A 17,101-nucleotide genomic window follows, 5' to 3' on the forward strand; every position below is an offset into this window, starting at 1 on the left:
TTGTATTGCTAGGACTTTATTCCCGTAATTTTTACTTTTTTTTTTTTCAAAATATTCCGACTTTATTGTTGTATTGCTAGGACTTTATTCCCGTAATTTTAACTTTTTTTCTCAAAATATTCCAACTTTATGCTTGTATTGCTAGGACTTTATTCCTGTAATTGTAACTTTTTTTCTAAAAATATTCCGACTTTATTCTTGTATTGCTAGGACTTTATTCCTGTAATTGTAACTTTTTTTTTTCAAAATATTCCGACTTTATTCTTTTATTGCTAGGACTTTATTCCCGTAATTTTAACTTTTTTTCTCAAAATATTTCGCCTTTATTCCTGTATTGCTATGACTTTATTCCCGTAATTTTAACTTTTTTTCTCAAAATATTCCAACTTTATTCTTGTATTGCTAGGACTTTATTCCTGTAATTGTAACTTTTTTTCTAAAAATATTCCGACTTTATTCTTGTATTGCTAGGACTTTATTCCCGTAATTTTAACTTTTTTTCTAAAAATATTCCGACTTTATTCTTGTATTGCTAGGACTTTATTCCCGTAATTTTAACTTTTTTTCTAAAAATATTCCGACTTTATTCTTGTATTGCTAGGACTTTATTCCCATAATTTTAACTTTTTTCTCAAAATATTTTGGCTTTATTCTTGTATTGCTAGGACTTTATTCCTGTAATTTTAACTTTTTTTCTCAAAATATTCAGACTTTATTCTTGTATTGCTATGGCTGTATTCCTGTCATTTTAACTTTTTTTCTCAAAATATTCCGACTTTAATCTCATAATCTTAACTTTTTTTATTTTGTAAAATAGCACTAAAACGCTATCGCAATTATGGATTATGGATTTGAATTTTGACAAAAAGTCTTAATGATGGATTTGTTTCTTACAAACATGCAGCTTTTGGCTTCAAACCATTGCTTCCAACTGAAATAGCACCTTCTTCATTGAAAACATGGTCTAGTCTGAATCAGGAGAGAAATATGCACAAATCAAACACTGTTTGCAAGTGAAAACAGTCCAAAACAGCTCTAAACAAAAATGTGGGTGGATTTTGGTGTGAGACAACAGGAGATGGACTTTTTCACTGGAGGAAACAATATCATTGATTATGGACAGTTTAACCCTTTGATGCACATCATGGGTCTAAAGCAGGGGTGCCCAAACTCGGTCCTGGATGGCCGGTGTCCTGCAGAGTTTAGCTCCAACTTGCCTGAACACACCTGCTGGTTTCTAGTATGCCTATAAGAGCTTGATTAGATGGTTCAGGTGTGTTTAATTGGGGTTGGAGCTAAACTCTGCAGGACATTGGCCCTCCAGGACCGAGTTTGGGCACCCCTGGTCTAAAGTGACCCGACTGAGTTTATTTTTTCTATATCTTTGCAAGAAATTAATTTCATCATTCAGAATTCCAGGAATTCCGTAAATTAACTTGTTTTTGATCATCACAAATCCTTATTTTTCTTTCTTTTTTGAATAAAACTCATTTTTGTGTCACTACTCTTCTAATGCACAACATGGGTCTAAATACCCGTATATGTAGGGAAGTCGAGTTGGACTCGTAACTCAAAGGTTGCGGGTTCGAGTCTCGTACCGGCAGGGATTGTAGGTGGGGGGAGTGAATGTACAGCGCTCTCTCCCACCTTCAATACCATGACTGAGGTGCCCTTGAGCAAGGCACTGAACCCCCAACTGCTCCCCGGGCGCCGCAGCATAAATGGCTGCCCACTGCGTGTGTGTTCACTGCTATGTGTGTGTTCACTGCTGTGTGTGTGCACTTTGGATGGGATAAATGCAGAGCACTAATTCCGAGTATGGATCACCATACTTGGCCACATGTCACGTCACTTTTCATTTCCTATGTTATTTCAGTTATGGATGAGTGTTTCTTTGCTGAATCTCTGAAATAAATCTTTTTCTATCATTTATTATTCCAGATAGTCTTTAAATAGGTTGTTTTTGACTTCCACAAATCATTTTGTTTATTTTTTTCTTTCCTTACTTTATAAACAAACACAGTTTTTGTATTTCTACATCAGTTTTACACACATGGGTATTCATTTTCTATGTTATTTCAATCATGCCTGAGTGATTCTTTGCTGAATCTTTGAAAGAAATGCATTGTATCATTTATTATTCCAGGTATTCATTAAATATCTTGTTTTTGATTTCCACAAATCATTGTTTATTTTTTCTTTCTTCACTTTATACTTTTTTTTTTTGTATTTCTTCAACAATTTTACACACATGGGTCAAAAATGACCCATATAGAAACCTTTGATATTTGCTGATATTCTTGCAAGTAGGAACATATTTACTGCAGAAAAATTTTCACCTGCCCCACATTTCACAACTCTACATGGCTGCTTTTGTATAATTTATGCATTTAGTCTTATTTTATAATTTAGTACCACAAAAAATATTTAATATATTGTGGAAGATAACTATATAATATTTGAATGTTAGACTAAGATTATCTTGACCTTGAAATCTATTACTAGTGAGACAGAGAAACATGTCCAATATTATTAACTAGCTTGTTGGGGTGGCCAACCTCGGTCCTGAAGAGCCACCAGCAGAGTTCAGCTCCAACCCTAATCAAACACACCTGAACTAGCTAATCAATGGTTACTAGAAGTCATCAGCAGGTGTTCTGTGTCAGGCCTGTGTGCAAGGAGCACAAACCTGTAGTTGTCATTTGTGAGGCATGTAAGCACTGAGATGGCAATTTGAGATAGCGCTGTACCTGTGTGATTTTATTTTGTTAGTTTTATTTGCATCTATTCACTACAGTTGCACTACAGACAGTTCAATTTCAATGTTATCATAATAACTAAATAACTGCTAAAATAATTATTTTAACAATGTCTTTATTCTTTTGTTTTGTTTTATGCTTACATAGATGGGTCATTTTTGACCCATGTGTGTAAACTTGATGTAGTAACACAAAACCTAGGGGAAAAAAATAAAATATTAATTTGTGGTCAATGTAAAAAGATATTTATAGATCAGAGAATATTAAATGCTGAAATAAACCAATTTCAAAAGATAAAACAAAAAAATGCCGAGCGAAGTATGAAATAACATACGGGTCATTTTAGACCCATGTTGTGCATTAGAAGGGGTTTTCATAGCTTGTGCAGCAAAGGGTTAAAGTTAAAAACGTCTTAATATAATGGATTTGTTTCTTACAAACATGCAGCGTTTCACTTCTCAAGATGTTAAGTGATGGACTGGAGTGGTGTGGATTATTTGTGGATTATTGTGATGTTTTTATCAGCTGTTTGGACTCTCATTCTGACGGCACCCATTCACTGCAGAGCATCCATTGGTGAGCAAGTGATGCAATGCTACATTTCTCCAAATCTGATGAAGAAACAAACTCTACATCTTGGATGGCCTGAGGGTGAATACATTTTCAGCCAAATTTTTGGGTGAACTATTCCTTTAAGAGCCGATTATACTCTGTTTGTTATAGGGGCCGTGGGAGGCGTGTGCGCCCTCGCAAATGTCCTGGGTCAGCAGGTGTGTGATCTAGCGCAGCTGTGTGTTTCAGGACGCTGGGACGAGGCCAGAGAGCTCCAATATCGCCTCATCGAACCCAACACAGCAGTGAGCATCACATCACCATGGCAACGCCACACATTTATACCACAGATACATTTGCTGCTATATAGGCATGATAAACATTGGAAGCAACCCTTCCCCCAAGAGCTGCCGAACATGAGCTTTGCTTCAAAGGCCATGAGAAAGATTTACAATATGTTGTAAATAAGCTTTTGAAAAAAAGATAAACATAACTGGCTGATCCTAAAAGGTTTGATCAGGGTGAATACTCTAAATGATGCCTTTGACCTTGTGTAAAAGAGAATCTATGATTGATTTCGACTCTATTCATTAAATTGCAGTGTCCCTCCCCCACTTTTTTATAGGTAACGCAGCAGTATGGTGTTCCCGCTTTGAAACAAGCAATGGAGTGGTTTGGATATCACGGCGGTGTGTGCCGGTCCCCGCTGCAACCTTTATCAAAGGCAGATTTAGAGCAGCTTCGAGTCAAATTCTCCTCCAATGGTTGGCTGTAGAAGCAGGAAGGCCAACGGAATCAAAGGGTTACAGTACTCAGGTGTTCTAAAACAGAATGTTTAATTATTCTTTTTGTGTTATCATTAATTCAAGCTGACTTTATAAAGAGATTTTCATCATAACGTTGCATTAAAATATAATTTGCAAGCTACATCTTATTCTTGTTTTGAAGTTAGCGAAAACAATTAGTTCTGTATTTTAGTACAGTATGTATTATATTTGAGTAAAAGGAAAAAACACTTCCAAATATTTTAAAGTACAATGTTTTTTTATATTCTCATTTTGTAAACAGAGCAATATTATATTCTTAAAGCTGCAGTCCGTAACTTTTTTGTGTTCAAAATTAACAAAATGTATATAATAAGCGAGTACACCATGAATACATTTTCCAAACCGTGTTTTTGACTTGTCCTGAATCACTATGGTACACCTATAATATTCAATTTCAAGCGTGTCCAGAAGTGGGTGCTTTACACCACCAAGAAGTGTTTAAATTGTTTGCTGAGGCACAAACCTGTGATCTCTTTTAAAACGGATAAAAAGCATTGGTATATGAGTCATGCATCTCTAAAGAGTAGACTGTTGCAGAGTGAGAAAATGAGAGGAAAAAACAACAACAACATTGCTACATTTTCTGACTCTTGCTGGGAGCAAAATGACAAGAAACTGTAGACAGAGAGCAGTCATTATCTTCTGTCTTTACCTCATTCTCAGTCTATTTAGAGTGCTGTCGCTCTGACATTTCAGCTTTTTCTCTCGGAAGTTCTCGTCTGACTGTCCTTGTTGCCAAACCTTCGATGAACTTTTTTTTTCTTCTCACATCTCACAACCACTTCTGCAGCACGGGTGCGCACCCAAGGCAATGCGCTGACCTCGGCTGGTAGTTACTGCGTGAGACAACCCGTTACCCTCTCAGTCATTAATGCAGTGGTTAAGAAGAGAGATGTTTTAAAGGTATTCATATCATTCTTCCGTCCTCTTGACCTTGTTTGTCTCCTGTGCTTTCAGCCCAAACCTTTCGCGCTCCTCTACTGTGCGGAGTTGCTCGATGCCCACATGATGAACTAGTGCCCTAGGCAAACTCTCTTTTCTTCTGACATCCACTAACATTTACTCATCAATTAAACTTGAACACGAGTTTGCAAATATGTTCAGTGTGTCCATTCTCTGTTGCAAACCTCTTACTGGCCATGTACACACACTTCCAGAAAAAAGGTACACATGGTACACCCTAAAGGGTACATATTTAAGCACCTTAAGGTACATATTAGTGCTTAAATGATACATATTAGTACTTTTTGAAAAGTTACCGGCCCAGTGACAGCTTTTGTACCTTTTTTCTGAGAGTGCACTGCAAAGTTGTGGGAGTGAAAACCTGAAACTGGCACATGACCAAAAAGCGTGACTCTTATTGGTTGGCCAGGTATTCACCGCGCAATTGAAAAGAGAATATAACAAAAACAAGTGTGATACGAACAGGGTTGCCAGGTTTTCAGAACAAAATCTGCCCAATTGCTTCTCAAAACTAGTCCAATCACGTTCCGGGGATAAATATTGCGTTAGTTTGGACACTTCCACGCACGGAGTTGAAAACCAAACCAAGGCAACAGTGAAAAAGTAGCCCTATTCGCGGGAAAACTGTGGACTTCATGCGGAAGTAAACACAGAGGACATAAACCGATTATGCATTTATTTATAGTGTGAGCTGCTGCAAAAGCCAACAAAATTATGCGCAGGCAATATGAAAAATAAAGACAAGGATGTGACAAAAGAGAGTTTTAAAACTTCTATGATATGAGCCCTTATGTTTTGCTTGTATATAGAGTTGTCACTGTAATACTTATGAGTTCTGACACATCACACTTCCACTGATTACCTTTTGCTACTGTCTTGATAACTTTGGGTATGTAAAATCTTTGAAGTGCCTCCCATGAGCGCTGAATCGTGACGAATGTCGATGTAGAGTGATGTAAAAGTCGCATGAATTCTGACATGACTGTTCAGACTGCGGTCGCATTGCAAAACATCTGACCTGTATCGGATTTAGTTACACATATGGAAGTGGCACGAATCGGAATTGAAAAGATCCCATTCCATGCGGTTTGTGCTGTTCACACTGTCACAACAAAAACAGATCCAAGTCACATTTGAGCAAAAAAATTGGATTTGGGCCACATTTGCTTGCAGTGTGAACATAACCATGATTTTCACACCAGGCATTCGTCTTGGTGCAAACAGGTCTAAACCCTCCCATCGAGCACAGCAGCCATATTTGGAGCAACATATAGAAACAATAGGAATGTATTATGATTGTATAATTGTCTGAAATTCTGAATAGACTATACATCTGAAACAATATAGTGATGTATAGTGCCTCGTTTGATATTACAGGGACTTTTGCACTGAGTAGTTATAGGAACTCAGATATAGAAACTAGCCACCAGGGAGGTCCATGAAAACTAAATCTGTCCCCAAGGTACATTTTCCAAGTTGCATTCACATCGCTATCATTTAAGCACGGCATTCAACAACTGGAGGATGGAGGAAGAAGAAGCGCCTGGACTTCAGCGGTGGTCCATCTGTCGCTGTTTTCCATGTTTGTGGAGTTAGTTCATGGAGTATGTAAACTGTGCGTTTGGGAACGGTGGGAACCAGTGTTTTAACATGTCATGCATTCAGCCAGTCATACACTTATGTCACTGGTAGTTCCTGTTGTGCTGGGTTAGACCCTATTCTGAAGGAGCTAATTTAGTCCCACCAAAAAGTGTTCCTATAAATACAGAGTTCTGGCATGAAACTCTAGATGGCGCAGTCTGATAGGTCTAACTCAGTCTGACCTGGTGACATCATTGTCACGTGGCTGCTGATTGGTTCTCTCCTGTATCGGTAGCCAATGAGCTCGCTGCTCAATATTCAAATACCTGGCTTTTGTTTGCTGTAGCAGTTGGCAGCGCACTTCAGAAACCCTCCAACTTCCCCAGCTCCACCTGTATAGATCTGCTACGGGGTGATTCATGTATGCTATATGTGGGTTATTCATGTATGTTATATGTGCAGCAGCAGTATTTCTTACATGCTCACAGCAGCATGTTGTGGATGTATTGGCAGTAATAAGTCTCAGTACTTGCTCTGCCGCAGCAGCAGCAGCATCAGCGTAGCAGATCTACCAAATACATTAACATTGTCATGTACATTACCATGCCAATCCCTCAGAGAGTTGTCATGATAGAACTAAAATCATTCCTGTGGTGCGAACACGCCAAAAAGCGCGTACTTCCACCAACAGTTATAGGAACTATGAAAATGTTCCTCTGGTGCAAATGTGAAATGAACTTCTTTTTCATCTTTTTAAAATAGGAAATCCTTAGCCGTTCCTGCTCTTGCTATTTGCACAACTACTAATAGTGCATTTACAAATTTTAACAAATGGTGAATTAATGCAGACACTTCGGGTATTTGAATGTTATTGTGATGGAGTGTTTTTGAAGTGAGTTTGGAGTGAGAGTCTTAAAAATAAAAAGATAAAAACACTCCTTGCTCAAGGCAAAATCATGCAGCTCTGCTCTCCACTCATGTTCTGATCAGAGCAGATACTAAAGATCTTGAACTCAACACAAAAGGGAAAAAGAATGTGCAAAATGTATCAAACAAGAAAACACACCATGGTTTTAATCTATTAAAATAATATCAATAAATGACTAAATAATAATAAAGACAAAACAGGCAATACACATGTTCAGTCCCTGAACAAAGAATATCTTTCATAACTATCTGAATGTCAGGTAACGGCTGAACAGTTCTGAATATTTCAATATTTTGCCATGGCAACAGACCCTATGCTTGGGAAACCACTTCGCATGCTGCAGCATCGTAAGGTGATGCAAATTATGGCGACTACAACATCCATGCGTCAACAGAGCAGGCGAGTGGGTTAAAGTCCATTTTAAACACAACCCGGAGCAAGTTTTGTGATGATAGGAAGATGTAAAAGAGCACCAGCCTCAGAAAAGCATATGAGCATCAAGCGAATTCTTAAATAAGCTACTGTATGTGATTCACTGCCATTATGTGCTCACTTGCAGAAGTATAATTATCCACACCATTAAGAAACAAAACATACTTTCAATATTATTACTTTAAATTACTTTCTATTGTATTTGCTTTTGTCTTAATCTATCATTCCATTTTACAAATGTCTTAAAGGTTTAAAAATGTTTCATCCTTCATTTTCAAAGTAAAAGATTCATTTAATTAAAGAAAATTAGTTTCACATTACAACAGCCACAGCCCCTTTTGGAAATAAAAATAACGTCTTTAAATTGTCTAATTGAAAAGTTGGTGTATAATAGTTAATTGTTTTGAAGTTCTACATAAATGTAGTTGTTGCTGTTTTTCCAGTATTATCAAGCTGTTTTATTTTTTTGTCTTTTATTTTTTTTAATTGAAAATGTTCAACAGTAGCCTAATGTCAATATTTATATATTAGACCACTGTTTAAAATAATACTGTCTAATATATTAAGCTGATCCCTATCAGGTTTAGTTACCAGCACTTGCTATGAGTGAAGTACTTACGTCAGCAAAAGCATCTTGCACTGGACATGAATTAATTAACAAATGATTTACCTAATTAGTCATTTAACGGATGCTTTACTCAATAGTGACACTGAATAAAACAGTTAATACAGGAGCCGTCCCCCTGGAGCAACCTGCAGGTTAAGTGACTTGCTCAATGGTGCAATGCTACTGGATCATCCTAGAGGAGTTTGAACCTGCAAACCTTTCTTTTACCAGCTCAGAGATTTAACTACTACTAGACCAAACCATGCACACTGATCAAACACAATGGCCCATGGACACACTGTGTCTCTCTGCTGCAGTAAACGTTGTTAACCACCAGCTGTTGATTTCTTGCATATCCGTTCCTTCACTTATTCCTTATTTTTCACTTTGATAAAATATTATAGGCAAACTTTCAATTTGGGCTGGGCAATTTGGCCAAAAATATTATCACGATATTTTTTTTCTTCATATTATACAATATTCATTATCCGTTAATGAGGAAGAAAATGTAGATAATGTATTCCCATTAAATTTTTTTCTGAATTCAGTGTTTTATGATTCAGTACAAATTTATCATAAACATGATGTCTAATGAAATAAATTAATATAACTTATTAAAACAAATTTAACCAAAATTCAATCAAATGAAAATATAACAATTAATTTGTAACAAATCCTTGCATTTTTATTTTTGTCAAGATGCTGCAAACTGTATAAATTAATGAAAAAGTATTATTATTATTATTATTATTATTAATTTGAAGAAATACATTATAGTATATAATAGTAATATACTTCTGTTATAATTTCTTCAAGTTAAACTGAACCTTTTGACAGTTTATTGTGAAGATCTTTTAGTTTCATTTTCAGTTTTAGTGTGTATTTGATGGTAGTTTTTTCTCAAAGTAGGCCTAAATGCTGTAAAGATGGTGAAGTGACTCTCAGAGCAGCTCTGGAGATTAAAGTTCATGTCAACATATATTGAGACGCAGGCACTGAAAAAACTGTAAGTGTCATGTGTGTTTGAGTTTGTGTTGCAGAACAAACTATGGCACTCATTCACACAGAGATGCTTAGAACATGCAGACTTATTAGTGACATGCACTGACAAGCTGCTGTTGCCTTAATTTATGTTGTTTGATCAGCTGTTACATTAATTCATAATGAGTAAAAATGTCCACAGCTTATCATAGTTATCAACATAAATTTGATGGGTTCTCGATATTATATTGTTTACAGCCCAACTCTACTTTCAATACTGGAATCCCACAGGGTTCAGTACTTGGTCCATCTCTATTCTCCAATTCCATTCATCGTACTGCTCCACCTATTATCTCCACCTTTTCAAATTTCACCTTTTCATCATGCCTTTCTAATATATAAACTTGGCTGGCTACTATCACTAGGCCCACAGATCTCCACAGAAAGCTCAGCAGATTCAGCAAAATTTGGACACCGTTTACAAAGTTCTACACATTGTGCACTAGTTTTAAAAAATTGTGAAGCATGGGGCCACGAAATGGAACTAAACTAGACCAGTCCTATAATATTCCACAGATCCAGAAATTAAGCTTTTTTTGAGTCATGCATCACTAACGAGATTGAACTTATCTTTTATTGCTACTGTATGGACTTGTGCATGGACTTCAACATTTAACACGATTCATAACAACACTGACAACAACAACAAAACATTTAGTAAAATATCTAAATAATCATCACAATGAACAAATGAAACTGGCAAGGAAAGTATGAATATAAGCTGTTAACATTAAAACAAATAGTAATTTGCATAATAATATATTCATGCCGTGGTGCATTGCTGAGAACGCAAGTACTCGCATCACAGTATCATTGTCCACAGATTCCACAAGCTTGCTCAAAATGCCAAACAAAATTTTCAACAGAAACTTAGTGTTTAAATATTCAATGTTCAATGTAATAGATAATAGACAGAAGTACAGTTTATTAAAAGGACATAAACCATGATTAATTTCGGCAGTGTTGTCAGAGTTTCTTTTTTGTGTAATTTTTAAAGTAGCAATAAATCATGTAATGTAAAATAAAATTGTCCTAAATAACATCTCAGTAGACCACTTCCAGTGCACCTGCTCTTTGAAGCTATAATAAAAACATTCTGCCACAATATTTGCAATATTTACTTACTACAGCTTAAAACCATTGTGCCTTTCTGCATTTGTGATACATAAAAATATGTATACATTGTAGACAAAAAGCCTGCAGTTAAAGAAAAAAAACAAGGAACATTATTTTCAGAGGTCACTCTCCAAAAGAAGGCAAAGGGTTCAAATACATTAAGAGTCTTTTTGCCACCAAATGTCAGTTCCCTTAAAGATGCTTTTATTTGTGATCATGCTGCTGCATGAGACGATGGGTCATGATTATGATGTTGTTTCTTGTATTGTACAAAAAAAGCTGGATGTATATTCCTGGAATGAGTATTGTTAATGGTGTATATTTTGAATTTAAGTATTTAATTAAAAATCAAAAGTATAAGTTTTTTGGTAAAAGAAAGCAATGGGAAAGCAGAAGGAAAATTATTACAACCTTTGGTTTAATACATACACTTTTATACACTCAAAGCCATAGAAGAACCATTTTTGGTTCCCCAAAGAAAATTTGGAATATACTTTTTTTTTCTAACAGTGAGAAACATTTTAATAATATAAAGAACCTTTTTCCACTAAAATAGAACCTTCTGTTGAATGGAAAGGTTCCACAGATGTTAAAGATTCTTAATGGAACTATTGATGACAATAAAGAACTTTTATTTTTAAGAGTGTATTATTACAAATAAATAGGACAAATTGTGTCACACAAACACACATGTGTGTGTAATATGTTTCCAGCACTGTTCATAGTGGCTATCTAGTACTGCATATTTTGGATATCTCCCTAATGTAACACACCTGATTCAACTCATAAGCTCATTAGGCTCCATTCTCATGCACTGGAGAAGCTCTCGTGGGAGTGTATTTGCTGTTGCCAGAGGGTAGGGTATAGGTAGGGCTTGGGGAATCTCGCTTTTTCCAGCACAAGGGTTACCATGACCGCTGAAAGAGTGAGAGTGTCAGATAAGAGGGACAGGCAGGTAGTTTTCTAGAGACCTAATAATACAGGTAAAGTTAGCAAAAAAAAAAAATAAATAAATAAAATATATATATATATATGTCACGTCATTGATGTATACTCAAATCACCGACTCTTATTGAAAATAAATGAAATTTGTTTTTCACTGAAAATTGATGCATGCCTTCAGAATTTCACACATTCCTCAATCCTCATGTTGCTGTTTCTGACATGCTTTTATCATATTTTCAACGGCCAGTTTTCTATTTAAATCCATTCAGCAGAATTTTGCAGATATTCAGCTCAGAAAATGCATAAAAGTGCCCAAATATTCTACGTGTAAGTTCACAAACAGCATGAGAATCCGCAGGCCTCGGTGTGTGAGGATTTGAGTGAAGTGGAGGAAGGGAGCTATTGCTTTTTTGCCAGCTAATGGTTTACTAAATTAGGCTCCCCATCTGTTGGCTCTTACAGAGCTACCTATTCTCTAATCTATAGGAAGACATTCTTAGCCAGGAGATTTTGTAGGGGAGTGGGGAAAAGGGCATAGCCCTCGGCTGTAGAAAATATTCTTGTTTGATTTTTTTTGTATGACAGACATTTTGTTTTGCAGAAACAGAGAAAATTAGAGTGGATTACTTTTACATAATTAAAACAATAACATTTTATTGTTGTGCACATTGACAAATCACTTAAAAACTAATTGATGTTTTCTATTTGAATGAAAAGCTCTAGTTACCTATATTAATTTTCAGATATCTGTGCCGTGCTCGACATCAAGCCAATACCAAGTGACAGTTCCCAGATAATTAGGATTTAGCTGAAATTGTGTGGATTTTGTGTCAATCAGTAGCGTTGATGTTCGGATGTGAAGAGCAGGAATTTGCAAATGACCCAATTATTTTTGAGAACCCACTTTCGGGTGTAGCTTTTACTCGCAGGATCTGTCATTACTGTATTCATCGGCATGTACATTTGCGTTGCTTTGACAAGTACTTTTCAAGCAGTCCTTTTGAAAAAAACACTTCATTCTGAGGTTATGATGGTTTCAAATAATAATTTCTACAAACATATCCAGAATTGCTACCCAATTGCATTAAAAAAAAACTTAGCAATATTCATGAATGTTTAGTTTGATTTGTAGTTAATTATTTGTTTGTTCTGTGTAACTTTTGTAATGAATACAAAAGCAGGTACAATTATTTCATCAAGAAAATCCAAGGAGGTTTTATTGTAGGAATTAGCAGCGCAGAGACCAAAGTCTGTTTCTTTTATTGAATTTAAGTTAATAAGTCTCCTGCTGTTCAGCTAATTACTGTAACCCACACTTTTTCTTGGAATATATTAGTTCTGCAGGTACTTACATTAATTGCCGAAAATGTATTTTTTCAAGTTTGGAAACTGAGGTTTTGTCTGTGATCAGGGGAAATGTGTCATTCTGATTTAATAAGAAAACCTCTGCAATATCATTGCCATGATAACTGAGGTGCTACCAAGCTAGTTTTGTGGTGAATAATATATACTACAGAAATAGCCCCTATTAAATGAATTTGATTGAATTAACTACACACTTAACATGTTACTTGCGAACAGGAATGTTGTGGGATCTGTGCACAAAATTAAAAACGATACTTGCTATTTTAACCTCTATACCTTAAATATTACCTATACAGTGGTGTGAAAAAGTGTTGGCCCCCTTCCTGATTTCTTATTTTTTTGCATGTTTGTCACACTTTAATGTTTCAGATCATCAAACAAATTTAAATATTAGTCAACGATAACACAAGTAAACATAAGAAATCAGGAAGGGGGCCAGCACTTTTTCACACCACTGTATATGGGTAAATTAACTCCTTTCATATTATAGTACACACACTGAAAAAAATGTGTAGAATTTGAAATCATTTTCACTTAGAAATTGCTAGTAAATTTCACAAATAATTTTTTTTTTAAGTCAAGATAAAAAAAAATTATGAATTATGTCATTTGAAGTAGAAAAGCTGAATTTTTACTGTATAGTGTTATAAAAATGCAGTGTCATCAGTTTGCCTGAAAGATAACTAAACGTTTGGACGTTTTACACATGCAATTTGCATACCACATTTTGGAAAATTCAAAGACTTTAATGAGTCCGAAAATTATGTATTTTTACATAAAAATAATTCTGCTTTTTTTTCATGAATGAAACCTATTGTCCTCCTTATATTATTTTGTGGTACTCCATCTTTGTATGTCATATCTTATTGAATTCAGACTGCAAGCTCATATCAGGTGAAATATAATTTGTGTTCGCATGGCGCTGGAGATTCAGTAACTGAATTCAGTTCAGGAAACACTAAGTAGCCTAAACAAATCTATCAAGGTTTACTGAAAACGTACACGGCTTACATTACATCAATGCCTAATCTTTTTGCATTGGCCCCTTTAACACCCATACTGCGCTCCCAATCTCCAAAGAAACACTGTCCGTGAAGCCCCTCCCCCACTACACTGGTATTTGAACATCAGATTATCCCTAAATGCTTTGAGCTGTATGCATGAGACGAGGCTAAGGAATGAATTAGGCAGCAAGAGAGTTAAGAAAGGCTGGCCTTGTGTGCAAGTTGAGCGGGGGGTTTCAATAGTAATTTCTTGGAGGCTTAAATGTTAAATGTTCAGAAATGTCTCACCAAAGGTCATGCAGTCAATGACGCTCCTTAAAAAAAAAAGACGCAACCAATCAACGGGTCAGACTCAGTTCGGTCTCTATGGGAACGTGCTACAACAAATCGATTTACTGCATTGTTCCGTACATACAATAAACGCAACAAAACTGTTTCTGTTACAGTTTACTATATCATTACCAAAATAGCGTATTCAGATCAGTTGTGAGTGACTGCTTTGTCTTTCCCTGTGGGACTGATGCCTTTTGTTTATACCATACTGCAAAGAAGACCTTGAGGGTACCCTGGTACATATAGCGTCTCTGTTTGTGTGTGTTTAGCTGTCTGTAAAGATGTAGATGATGCTTTGTGATATGATTGTTTAGTATCAGCAGACTTTTTGTTTGGAATTTATGGTTCGCCATGCCACAAAGAACTTTCATTTTCCAAAAACGAAACGTATTGAATATATTTTTGTTCCGATTACTATCCTGACCCTGACTTTGAGAATGCACATTTTTCACATTTCTGCAGTTAATTGTAAAGTCTTAATTCACTTCTAGCACTATTTAGTCTCTTTTTGTCCCATGTCTTATTTCCATTTAATATTCATTTATGCTGGGAAAAGTAAAGGATCTTATTGTTAACACCATTTTGTCCATGTAACACAAAAAGGGAGATACTGATTTTAAAAAATGGTGTAGGTGTACCTCATTCAAAGAAGCATTTTCAGTGAATACATTTTAATTTGTTCTTGCTTCAATGTGTTGCATGTTGGTGCTTATTTGCAGACTACTCAAGTTCAAATCTGAGATATTTTAATTTATTTTTATAGGTTTCTTAGAAAATAAGGTTTTTGGAGAGTATGGAGAGGACTGCACTGTAAAAGATGACCGTGAATTTAATGTAAAATACTGTAAAAATGCTACAGTAAAAACCTGTTAAATGGTTAACGGTAAATTCCCCTACTATATACGGTGAAAAACTGTATTGGACATTACATGTATTTGACATTAATTTTACGGTAGTATACCATTTTTGGAAGTGAAAAAGACCGTATAATTTACAGTGAATAACCGTAAATTGACATTCCCAGAATTCCCTGCGTTACATTTCAAATTTGATTGTTTTTTGTTGAAATTACTATGTTTCTTCTTCGTTTTTTCTTATCAGTTTTGTATATTAGGGTTTCATCATTTGACTTTCTCATCACCACCTGCATTTGGTGGTTATCAGTGTATTACAAAGGTACAAAACAGATTTCAGTACTTCAATAGGTTGGTATATTAACATTATATCAGTTAATGAAATTACGGTATTTAACTGTAAATTTCAGTTAAAACCGTAAAACCTAAAACGTTGCTACCATATTTTTTTACGGTAAAATTCCGGCAACCACAGCTGCCGGTTTTTGACCGTAAATTTTACGGAATTTTTTTTACAGTGTACATATCGAAATATTAAAGTCATGACATGAGAAATCAAATTCGCCCTGTTCTTTTGGCATTTAAGAGGTCTTTGTACCATTAAAACATTCTGCAAGTTTCATAGCTTAAAATGTCCTCATCATTATAAACAAAGCATGTATTTAATCAAGCTCCAAAAACGGCTTGCTTGGATCTGAGGAGCAAAGTGACGTAACCTGGGCTTGGGCACAAACATTTGCATAAACACCGCCTCCAGAGCAATGAATAGTCATCTCCTCACCATAGGCCCCACCCACTGGCGTTCAGTCGCTTATCACGCTGAACGTGAATGTCGCGTCGCGATAAAAGCAAATAGAAATGACAATCACTGCCGCTATCTTGTCTGGATACAGTATACAGATGCATGTTCACTTTCTGACTCAGTCCACATGTTTGAGTCTGTCGTCAATAGGACAAATGGAGTGAAAGGACGTTCGTTTTGACGTATTTCGTTTAAACAGCTCGTTCGCGTCTTTGTACAGATATCAGAAGGATCCCAGCGTAAGGAACAAGTGGATAGGTTATATTTAATAGCATCCCGGATCGTGTCAGAAGATCTGAGCGTTTTGTTTTGTAAAAGAGGCACGGTGTTATGGAGAGTTCACAAAGAAACATTTGTTGAAAGATGAAGCGGTACTAGATCTGACTGCAGCTGCATCACACAACGCAAGTAAATGATTTCATAATGCTTTGTCTGGAAATTAACGTTTTATTTTGATCATGTTGTAAAAACACTCAAATGCAATAGTGAGGGGGTGTAGATACCGTTTTCTATGCAATGACGTTAGCCAATCATAACAGTGGACGATTTCTGGCAAGCCTTAAAGGACACGCCCCTTAAAACACATTGTTTTAGACAGAGGGTCAGAATGAGGGTTAAAAATTATAATTTTCCCACATTTTCTTTTTTTTGCAAAAAACTTTATTAATATTATAAGTAAACCTGAAGGAGCATATTAAAATAATAAAAAAAAAAATCCATGTCATGATCCCTTTAAGGCTACTTGCATTTGTAGATTATTATTCTTTTTTTTTATGAAATAGATGTACACCTTTGGGTCCCTAGAAACATTCCCACCTTTTACCCCACTAGCTACGGCCTTGCTTGTGCCTCTCTATGGACACATCAATGAACACCCTCAGAAAACACATCTGAATAGAGTCTCTTAGAGCCGAATATACTGTATAAGGCTTCCTTTAGATTTGAAAAGTGTTTGTTTCACACATTCTTCCTTTTACTGTATTTTTATAGTT

At 35.8% G+C, this 17,101-nt stretch overlaps 1 long non-coding RNA gene across 1 annotated transcript; it reads right to left on the reverse strand.

Annotated features, from left to right (window-relative positions):
* Nucleotides 1–21: 21 nt before the first annotated feature.
* On the reverse strand, nucleotides 22–641 carry LOC107657485 (uncharacterized). Its single transcript, XR_001630691.1, has 3 exons — nucleotides 625–641; nucleotides 234–306; nucleotides 22–34 (listed from the first exon to the last, which is right to left on the reverse strand). It is a non-coding gene; the product is annotated as an uncharacterized LOC107657485 (long non-coding RNA).
* Between the last annotated feature and the right edge of the window lie 16,460 nt (nucleotides 642–17,101).

The sequence above is a fragment of the Sinocyclocheilus anshuiensis genome, unplaced genomic scaffold, assembly GCF_001515605.1.
Source record: "Sinocyclocheilus anshuiensis isolate Anshui unplaced genomic scaffold, SAMN03320099.WGS_v1.1 scaffold259, whole genome shotgun sequence".
In the NCBI taxonomy this organism is placed as follows: Eukaryota; Metazoa; Chordata; class Actinopteri; order Cypriniformes; family Cyprinidae; genus Sinocyclocheilus; species Sinocyclocheilus anshuiensis.